Source organism: Cucurbita moschata, unplaced genomic scaffold, assembly GCF_002738365.1.
Source record: "Cucurbita moschata cultivar Rifu unplaced genomic scaffold, Cmos_1.0 Cmo_Scf00104, whole genome shotgun sequence".
NCBI classification, from domain to species: domain Eukaryota; kingdom Viridiplantae; phylum Streptophyta; class Magnoliopsida; order Cucurbitales; family Cucurbitaceae; genus Cucurbita; species Cucurbita moschata.
Genome location: NW_019268620.1, coordinates 380,369 through 387,221, shown reverse-complemented (window position 1 = coordinate 387,221; position 6,853 = coordinate 380,369).

Sequence of the window (6,853 nt, the reverse complement as noted above, 5' to 3'; positions counted from 1 at the left end):
AAAATCCAATGGAATTGTACAAGTATTTTTTAACAAAAGGTCCAAGGTCACTACTTACCTCGTCGTTGACATTTGGGATTTCCGTTCTTGAGCTTCCTGTATCTGAATTATCTCAATTTTCCTTCCACAAACTCCTTATTTTGTCTAGTTTCTGGAACCATAAAGATTTTCGTGAGAAACGGCCAGGAAGGAGGTTTAAATTGACAAAACCGAGGGAAGGTCAACATATACCTATCTTTGACTTTTAGTGGTCAAAGTTTGGCTTTTGACTTTGGACTTCATCTTCTTCATTGTTAGCTAGAAAAATCTCAATTTTTTCTTATCATACCCCTCTGGTTTTATCTTTTTACAGCTATATATAGACATCTAATGGATTTGATTGCTCCATGAAACCTTTAGATGAAGTTTCAAGCAAGAAGTAGAGACCAAGTTCATACCTTTTTGTGGTCTGTAGCACAAGTTATAATCTTCCAAAGTTCGTCGGAAAACATGTTTCTCGCGGGAGTATATCTAGAAACCTTTTGTTGGGCAGCTTATAAGACTTTTCAGTGTCTGATTCCTTCAAAAAAACTTGTTGTAAATCTCATATGAAATATGTAGGAGTTGGTAGAAAGGAAAATTATTAACCATAGCCCTCGAATTTGGAAGAAATTCGAGAAAGAAAAACCCATAATCTAAGAGCTTCAAACTCGAGTTTTAGGAATTCTCATCACTCGATTCTTGTCCTAAAACTTTGCCCCAACTTCAGACTTTAGGGGAAGCTTCCACCGACATTGATGAGAAAAGTCAAGTCAGTTTTATCATGATGTCTCTTCCGAAGAGCTTCTTCCAGTTCCGCACATATGTGGTAATGAACAAAATAGAATATAACTTGACTGCTCTTCTCAATGAGCTACAGACTTATCAGTCACTATTAACGAACAAGGGACAAACAGGAGAAGCAAATGTTGCTATCTTCAAGAAATTACTACGAGGATCGTCCTCCAAAAAATAAGTCTGGACCTTCAACTTCTAAAAGTGTTTTGATGAAGAAGAAGGGTAAAGGAAAAAATAAGATTCCTACTAACCGCAAGAACAAGGTTCAAAAAGCAGATAACGGAAAATGTTTCCATTGCAATGAAAACGGGCATTGGAAGAGAAACTGCCCAAAGTATCTTGCAGAGAAGAAAGCTTAAAAGACACAACAAGGTAAATATCATTTACTCATTGTAGAAATATGTTTAGTAGAGTATGACAACTCAACTTGGATACTAGATTTAGGGGCGACTAATCATATTTGTTCTTTTTACCAGGAAACTAGCTCCTGGAAAATGCTTGCGGATGGCGAGATAACACTCAGGGTTGGAACAGGAGAGGTTGTCTCAGCAACATCAGTAGAAAATGTAAAGTTTTTTTTTGGAGATAGATTCGTTATATTAGATAATGTACTTTTTCATCCTGAAATGGAAAGAAATCTAATATCTATCTCTTGTTTATTAGAACAATTGTATTAAGTATCTTTTGAAATCAATGAAGTGTTCATTTGCAAAAGAGGTATTCATATTTGTTCTGCAAAACTAGAAAACAACTTATATATATGAAAACCGAGCGAAACAAAAGCTATTTTAAATATCGAGATGTTTAAAACAGCTGAAACTCAAAATAAATGACAAAAGATTTCTCCTAATACCTATCTTTGGCACTTAAGACTAGGCCACATTAATCTCAATAGGATTGAGAGATTGGTTAAAAGAGGACTTCTAAATGAGTTAGAAGACAACTCTTTACCTCCATGTGAGTCTTGTCTTGAGGGTTGAATGACTAAACGATCATTTTCCAAAAAAGGTTATAGAGCCAAAGAAACCTTAGAACTCGTGCATACAGATCTCTATGGTCCAATGAATGTCAAAGCACGAGGAGGGTATGAATATTTCATCAGTTTTATTGATGATTATTCAAGGTATGACTATCTTTACCTAATGCATCACAAGTTCGAAGCTCTTGAAAAATTCAAAGAGTATAAGACTGAGGTTGAGAATCTATTAGGTAAAACTATTAAAACACTTCAATCAGATCGAGGAGGAGAGTACACGGACTTAAGATTTTAGGACTATATGATAGAACATGGAATAGGTCTCAACTCTCAGCCCCTGGTATGCCTCAACAAAATGGTGTATCAGAAAGGAGAAATAGAACTCTATTAGACATGGTTCGGTCTATGATGAGTTTCGCTCAATTACCCGATCCATTTTGGGGATATGCAGTGGAGACTGCTACATACATTTTGAACATGGTTCCTACTAAGAGTGTTTCAGAAACACCTTATGAGTTATGGAAAGGGCGTAAAGGTAGTTTACGTCACTTCAGAATTTGGGGATGTCCAGCACATGTGTTGTTGCAAAATCCCAAGAAATTAGAACGTCGTTCAAAATTATGTCTATTCGTAGGATACCCCAAAGAGACGAAAGGTGGTTTGTTTTATGACCCTCAAGAAAATAGAGTGTTTGTATCAACAAACGCTACATTCTTAGAGGAAGACCACGTAAGAAATCATCAACCTCGTAGCAAACTAGTATTAAGTGAGATTTCTAAAGAAACTACTGATAAAACAACAAGAGTTGTTGATCAAGCTGGTCCTTCAACTAGAGTTGTTGATGGAGCTGACACTTCTGGTCAATCACATCCTTCTCAAGAGTTGAGAATGCCTCGACGTAGTAGGAGGGTTATAACTCAACCCGATCGTTACTTGGGTTTGGCAAAAACTCAAGTCATCATACCTGATGATGGCGTTGAGGATCCATTGACCTATAAACAGGCAATGAATGATGAAGATAGAGATCAGTGGATTAAAGCCATGAATCTTGAAATGGAGTCAATGTACTTCAATTTAGTCTGGGAACTTGTAGATCAACCAGAAGGGGTAAAACCTATTGGTTGCAAATGGATCTATAAGAGGAAACGAGACCAAACCTGATATGAACCAAGAGACATCAATCATACAATATGCTTCAATGAAGATGTGGAGAAAAGGTTATCAAAATAATCAAAAGATGTTTCAATTCATGCTACATTGAAGAAGAATAAAGTTTGATTGTTGTAAATTTTGGGTGGGTTATAATTTAGAGTAATTTAGAGTTATTGTATTTTAAGACTTTTTATTTAATTTCGGTTACATTTACATAATGGCTAATTATGGCCATAAAGTGTGAATGTTACAACTTTTGGAATGCCTTAAATAGTTTCATTTTGAGGCTATATAAAGCCATGTTTGTTGTATTTGTGAGAAAGACTGGGAAAATATATCAAAAGAAGCATTTGTGCTTTTCTTTAGCCAATGGCTAAGTTTCTTTGCAACTCTATGTAGTTTAGGTTGCATGTAGAATCATTCAAGCTCGACATGATCAATCTTGCTTGTGGAGTGATTCGAATCTCAATCAAGTGTTCTTGTCTTGAGATATTTGATCAACAAGAATCATTGAAGCTAGACATGATCGATCTTGCTTCTGGAGTGATTCGAATCTCAAACAAAGTGTTCTTGGCTTGAGATATTCGATCAACAAGGTAATCCAAATCTTATTCCCCTTGTATTGATTCATTATCTTATCATTTGGTATCAGAGCTTCAGGCTCAAGATCGGATATATGTTTCCTTTGCGTTTCTTTTCAATTTGTTTTTTTTTTTTTCATCTTTTTAGTTTTTAATCGACCCAAAGTTCAAAATTCAATCTTTGCTCTATTTAAAATTTTGAGAGGTGAGAATGAGAGCTTCATTTGTGTAAATGAGTGCAAACAGAGTGGCCTAAAATTCCTTGAGTGTATACACGTGAGAGAGTGTTGTGAGGTCCGTCGTATTTCCATAACTTATTTTTTGCAGCAAAGTTACACAAATAGATTCGAGGACGAATCCTCTTGAAGAAGTGGAGAATGATATGAACCAAGAGACATCAATCATACAATATGCTTCAATGAAGATGTGGAGAAAAGGTTATCAAAATAATCAAAAGATGTTTCAATTCATGCTACATTGAAGAAGAATAAAGTTTGATTGTTGTAAATTTTGGGTGGGTTATAATTTAGAGTAATTTAGAGTTATTGTATTTTAAGACTTTTTATTTAATTTCGGTTACATTTACATAATGGCTAATTATGGCCATAAAGTGTGAATGTTACAACTTTTGGAATGCCTTAAATAGTTTCATTTTGAGGCTATATAAAGCCATGTTTGAATTCAAGCAGGTTTGAATTCAATGAATTTTTTTTTAAATTTCTACCTCAGGTCAGAACTTAAATGAAAACTTCCTTTTTATTAATTATGGAAAATTAAAACATGTACGACCAGGCACTAAGGAAGATGCACCCAAATAACCTGTGAACAATAACATTTAAAGAAGTTTCAGAGAGCGAGAAGAGGATTGTGATAGAAGTTGCCCTAGGTAAAACTTCTTTAAATGTCTTAGCCAATCATGACCTCATAATGAGAAGTCTCTTGGACAACAATAACATATGGACAACAAATTTCTTAGCCAATTGTGACGGTCATGATTGCTCAAAGCGTGTCGACCAAATAACCAGTAAACAATAACATTGCCCAAATAACCGCCTTGGACAACAAATCATTTACAAGAATGGCTGAGACATGCAACATGCAACCACAGGCAACATGCCTTGGGCAATCATGACTGTGACATCTGCCCCCACACAATTTATTGGATGAGGCTAACTTTAGGTCTCACGATGCGCTTCCAGCTGATCTCATAATGAGGAGTCTCTTCCAACCTACTAGGTGCTGTTGAAAATCACTTCTCGGTTTGTTGAGTCTTCATGTCTTCTCTGTTCGTGTCTTTCCTACTTTCTTCGCTTGAAACTTTTTCTTATTTGTATGACATCATACCACCTGCTTCTGCTTGATGTCTTCTTGGTCGAAATAATAACGTTTCAAGTTACTAACGTGGACAACAAGGTTAGTCCGCATCCATAAGAGCAATTGGATTCTATATGATGTCTTCATAATCTTATGGATAACTTTAACTAGTCCATAGTATTTTAACACCAGTTTTTGGTTCTTGTTGCTTTGAACCCAAAGTTTATATGAACTTAACTTATATGAACTCTTTATTTTCTTGAAATTATTGTGGTTGACGATTCCGACTGACCCTTCTCTTCATCCGTCTAGATGATATTTCTGTGTGAACATGTGTTGCTTCAGTGGTTTGTTTCTGTCTCCCTTCTTAAGTATCCGACCTTGTTTTTGTCTCTCCTGGTGGGGATAAATCCATTATCTGACCTTGTTTTGCGTCGTGGTGTTCATGTAGTGGCAACAAGATTTCTATTGAGGTTGGCTCACTCGAGCTCCCCTTTTCAATTACAACAATAGCAACAAGCGTAGATTCATCATGACTATGATTCTTTCCCAACTGTAGTATCGACATCATTTTCAACCCTCTTGGTTGATGGATGTTTTTCTGAATGATCGTGGGTTAGACTCCATTACTACTAGACATTTTGCTAGGGGCATGTAAATGACTTTGTGTTTCAGCAGGACGTTCATTCCTGACACGACGTCGAAGTCATCCATTTCAACTATCACTAAAAGATTTGCCTAGTCCAAGGCTCCAGCTTGATTAGAGTTCTCATTGTGACTCTTAAGATAGGTAAAGCTTCCAATTTGACGGCGTTCATCTTTCCTGTATCTTGATGCAAAAGGATGTTAAAATATTTTGCATCAGTCTCCATCATGAGTTATGGGTGGCTCTAGAGTTGACAATGGTGTTCCTTACTACTTTGTGCTTTACCCAAACCTCGACATACATAATATATATATATTCATTTAACTATATCACATATGGTCCATGGAAGAATTGTAACTCTTATGTTCATTAATATATAATGGCTACTACCTAAATTATAACCTAAAGTTGATAATTGATGTCCAATTAGCCAACCCTAAGTTTGTAATCATTGTGGAGTGATTGAAACTACAATGGAAGTAGTTTAAACTCCTAGTACCTTAAATGAAGTTGGTCTCTTCTAATAAAACACCAATTTCTCTTTAATATCATTAATACAATTATGCTTCATCTTGAACCTACTAAACATGAAACTAAAACTGCGTTCAATTTAACTCCATTTTATTGTCATCTTGAATGACGTGTAGGATATATTATTGATTTACCTTGATATTTCATATTAGTTAAGCTTTTTGCAAAATCACAGTTAGACAACAACAAAGATGAACTTGAGTCTGTTTATTATTTTAAAGAAAATTTCTTTCTCCATCTTATTCCTAATAACTCTGCAACTAAATTCATATTATGCTAACTCGCAAGAAGTAAAATATGCAACTTTAACAAAAATTTCATCTAAACAAATTTTATTGCCATGCAACATAGATGACAATTATAGCCTTCAAACAAAAACTAGAGTAGTTGTGGTGAATGGGATAAAAACTCTAGTGTTCATCCATAATATACAACCACTACCTAAATTATGACCTAAAAATTTGAAAACATAAGTTGTAGTTGAAAATTACATAAAACAATCCCCTAAATCCAAGAACTCGTGTCCAATTAATAAATCCTGAAGATAGTAGCTAACGTAGAGTAATTGAAGCTCCACATGAAGTAATTAAAAGTTTCAGTTACTTAACTAAAATTTACTCGTCTTTAATGAAGCATGAGTTCACTACAACAAATATGGCATTCCATAGCTTTTAAGTATAGCATTTTAAATATTATGTTATGAAAGAGGGAGAAAAAAAAGCTGAACATTTCCTTTGTTAAAAAAGATGGTGAAAAATTGGGTTAAAAAAGAGAGGACATTTGATTTTTTTTTTTAAGAAAGAAAAGTTGGGTTTAAAAAGAAAAAAAGGGAAAGGC